Source organism: Sebastes fasciatus, chromosome 1 (assembly GCF_043250625.1).
Source record: "Sebastes fasciatus isolate fSebFas1 chromosome 1, fSebFas1.pri, whole genome shotgun sequence".
NCBI classification, from domain to species: Eukaryota; Metazoa; Chordata; class Actinopteri; order Perciformes; family Sebastidae; genus Sebastes; species Sebastes fasciatus.
In genome coordinates, this window is record NC_133795.1 from 26,606,936 (window position 1) to 26,611,565 (window position 4,630).

The window sequence follows — 4,630 nt, forward strand, 5'->3', positions numbered from 1 at the left end:
TGTAACTGTCATCCACAGCAGCCAAAGTTGTCATTAGTCGTCTTATCTCCGAGGTTGTGGTTTTTAAAGAGAACACACTTGTCTGCCTGTGACACACAGCCAGTAATCATCTCCACTGTCGAGTCCACTGAACGACGCTTCTAATTGAGCCCGAGGGAAGGAGGGGAACCAGACGAGTGCTGTATGTAGAGATCCCCAGGTTAAAGACGGACACTCGGGTAACATGTTTCCCTCAGGGAGAGGAAAAAAACAAGTGCGAGGAGGTGGGTAAAGCCTTTACAATGAAACTAGGCCATCCTAACAAGGACTGGGAAAGACTGTGACAGTAGAATACAGAGCCTGGTATACCGCAGCCAGGGTCTCTCACATTCACTGCCAATATTGCTTTCATTTGCTATGCACCATTTCACTCTCTCCTTTAAGCTCTGCCGACCTCAAATGCATTATGATGTTGCTTGGTAAATATATTTCCTTAGGTGTTTTTGTCAGGGGGCTGTTTCACTTCTGGTGTCTGGATCTTGGTTGTTCACATAATAGGATATCCATGTTCCCTTCAGAATTAATTGTAATTACTTTGGTGATTCCTTAACTCTCATATTGTGCCACCATCAGGCCAAAATTTCGCTTTGTCCAATACTTCAAGGTTCAAGACCACAAACATAGCATATCTTCGCCTATCACTCTCCTTCTTTGATCCATGCCTTCCTCATATCCATCATACTACAACAGCACTCTATATGGCACATCATCCAAAGTCCTAAATAAACTCCAGTACATCCAGAACTCTGCTGTTCGTCTGCTCACCCACTCCTGCTGCCTTGATCACATCACCCCTGTCCTCCAGAACCTCCACTGGCTCCCTGTCCCACAACAGATCCAATTCAAAATCCTTCTCCTCACTCACAAAGCCCGTCATAACCAGGCCCCATCCTGCTCCACCACCACACTCCTTCCCACAGCCTCCGTTCCTCTGATGCCAACCTCCTGTCTCCACTACTCAGGACCAAGCACCGGACCTGAGGTGACAGAGCGTTCGCCATAGCTGCCCCTCCCGCCTGAACTCACTCCCCAAACACATCAGAGATCGCACCAACCTTTCCACATTAGAAATCACTAATCAAAACTCACCTTTTCAGAACTGCTTTTAATGTGTGATTAATGTTGTGTATTGTATATTTTTTAGTGTGTTGTTTATCATCATTTTAAATTGTGTAAAGTGTCTTTGAGTACTATGAAAAGTGCTCTACAAATAAAATGTATCATTATTATTTAAAACAAATACGTGCAAAAACCAATGACATTCCCATCAGCCTCAGCTGTGCTTTGTGTTAAGCGTTAATTAGCAAATGTTAGCATGCTAACACTGTAAACTAAGTTGGTTAACATTGTAAACAACAGCCTTTTAGCATTCGGATGTTAGCATTTAGCTTAAAGCACTGCTGTGCCTAAGTACAGCCACACAGAACATCAGACAGCATGATAAGACGGAAGATATAAGTTGCAATAAACATTCCGATCCTCAATGCTGAAGTTGCAAAAACACCACAATCTTATGATCCATTTATATGCTGACAAGCGTGCCTAGTTTACCAGTTACACCGCTGAAAATGTCCAAATAATGCATGTTGTTGCAGTGACATACAGTGATCTATAACGAGATAATAGCGTTTATTTATGTAGCGTTAGCTATATCTCTGAGTAATGTTGGTGACAGTGCAAATGAAATGTATTTTTAGCTGCTAATTTGCGAACGTAACATAACTCGCTTGTATGAGTCAGTGTTTTTACATGTACGCTTACATGAACAATGTGAGCTAATGTTGAGCATTGTAGAGCTAACTTGAATACGATAACGAACGTCATTAAGTTCATTTGTTGATCCATAATTTAACCAGCTGACTAGTAAAACAATTGATCGGCTATAACGTTATTTCTTACACGTCACTTACCAGTGCAGCTTGCAATCCCACTTGTTACTCACTCTCTCTTTCTTTAAACCCTCATTGCAGATGGATAAACTAAACATTTTTTTTTAAAAGTGCAGTATGAAAGTATTACATTGACACTCCAACAACACCAGGGAAGGCAGTCTGCAATACCTGCAAAGACAGTGTCAGCATGGGAGGGACAAATGCAAAGATTACAAATATTTCAAACCTGTGGTCCCATCTTAGGGTTCATCACCATGTGTTGTATGAAACTGCACAGAAGAAAGGGGAACCTGAATCTCAGCTGAGGACAACGACTCCATCTCAGCCTAAAATACATGACATGTTTCAGAACCAAAGAAAGTGGGAAAATTCTGATGACAGATCTAAACTAATGGACAAACTAATTATAGAGATAGTCATAGATGATAGTTACTGACAACCAGCCGTTCGCAGTGGTCTCTGATGTTGGCTTTAAGCGCCTCATGGTTGCTCAGAACCACGATGTGAATTGAAAAGTGAGAAGTATTACCGCACTGAAAAGCTGCAAGATGTTCACCACAAGGTTGTAGACAAGATAAAAGCCCTAATCCAACCAGACAACACTAGTTACTCACTCTCCTTCACTACAGACCGCTGGTCTGGATCAACAGAGTCACTGATGAGCCTAACATGCCACTTTATTGACAATGAATGGACCAGAAAGCAGGATGTTGCATGGATCCCACACTAGAGAATACATCAAAGAGGCATTCCTGGGCATGCTTGAAGATTGGAAAATAAGCAAAGACCGTGTCGCGCTTGTGCTTCGAGACAGTGGAGCAAATATCGTGAAAAGAATGAGGCTCGCTGAACTTCCAGACCTCAGCTGCACAGGGCACTCATTGCAACTCGTAGTGAATGATGGTCTGTCAAGTCAAAGAGTAGTCGCAGATATCATTGCGATGCTGAAGAAGTCTGTCACCCATTTCCACCACTCGATTCTTTCCAATCAGCGTTTGAGAGAAAGACCTTGGCCTGCCAGAACACAATCTAATCCAGGCTGTCCCAACAAGATGGAACTCAACGCTCCACATGCTACAAAGAGTGATAGAGCAAAAGCGTGCTCTTAACATATACTCAAGCCAACACGGAGGATTTGCATGTCCTACTGCTCACCAGTGGGACATTGTGTCCAATTTGGTCCAAACTCTCATCCCAATATAAGAAATGACACTAGAGGTGAGCCATAACAGTTCTTCAGCATCCTGCATCATTCCCTGTCTGACCGTGCTGAAGATACTACTTGAAGATGAAGGGGCCTCGATACAAGGCATCAGAACGCTCAGGCAAGTCATGAGGGAGAGCCTGATTAAACATTTCTCAAAAGTTGAAGTAACAAAAACTGTGGTGCTGGCATGTCTTTTAAATCCTCGTATCATGCATTCTCTTCTGGCGCTACATTGATCAAGGCCAAAGAATGGCTGAAAGAGGATGTTGTGAACGTTGCTACATAAGAGACCAGTCAAGAAAAGTACCCTGCTACAGAGGGAGCCAGTGTGGAAGAGCAGGCTGCTGCAGAAGGGACCCATGACAAAAACCGAACCTCCAAAATGCAACGGAGAGAGCAGACATCTTGTCGTAAGCGTATTGATGAGATGTTCCATTCTCTGCTAGGACCCCACATTGGTGAGCCGTTGACCGCCAGCCTGGAGGATGAGTTACATCTGTACCTCAAGGAGCCAGTGATCGACAGGCGGAGGGGGGATCCACTCCAGTGGTGGAGACAGAATGAAGGGTGCTTCAGGCTACTTGCCAAGCAAGCAAGAAAGTTTCTTTGCTCACCACCCTCATCTGTTCCAAGTGAGCGTGTCTTCAGTGAAGTCTCTGCAATTTATGAGAAGAACAAAAGCCGCCTCACTGGAGAGCACGCTGAGCAACTCTGCTTTCAACACCACAATCTGGTGCTGCTGAACTGGGACTACTAATTGAGTGATTTCAGTAAAAATTTAAGTTTTGCTAATTTTCGGTTAACTTTATAAGAAATGTTGCTGGGCGCTCCCTGCACTTTTTGTTTTATGATAATGTTGAAAAGTTTTCTATTAATTAAACATATGCTTTAAGACATTTCAACAAAGTTTTGTGTTGGAGTTTGTGTTATTGCAGTATTACTGCTGATGTTTTCCTTTCCTTGATCTACCGGTTCTACGTCTGTTGCTGAGTACACCAGTGTTTTTTTCTTCTTCAGGACATTTCAAATGGTTGCAATGGCTCTGATCGATTTTCCATCTTCTCTCAGCTTCAAAATTGCTTGCTTTTCTTCCATAAACAGCTCTCTGGTCTTCATGTTGGTTACACCTTTTTTTAGTATAAATGCAGTCTGCACAGGCAAAACCCAAAGCTGAAACTGAGAGTAGACATTCAGCCTATTTATTGTTTGAATAATCAATGTAATAGGACACACCTGGGCAACAAAAAACAGCTGTCAGTCACATGTTCCAATAATCTTGCTCACTTGAAAAATGGATGGGTTCAAACAAAAGGTGCTATCTTCTAGGTTTTGTAACAGATCTAGATGTAAATACATGGAAACAGAAGCAGTGGGAGGACATCCTTTGGTGACCAGTATTACAATTATTACAACTGTCCTTTTGTATTACAGTAGCATGTAACTGACACAAAAAAAGAGTCACAGTTACAAGAGAGGTGATTAGAAAGCCTTA

The 4,630-nt window shown here is 42.6% G+C and overlaps 1 pseudogene; it reads left to right on the forward strand.

The window, feature by feature from the left end:
* Positions 1-697: 697 nt before the first annotated feature.
* On the forward strand, positions 698-3,974 carry LOC141776893 (zinc finger BED domain-containing protein 4-like; annotated as a pseudogene).
* Positions 3,975-4,630: the final 656 nt, after the last annotated feature.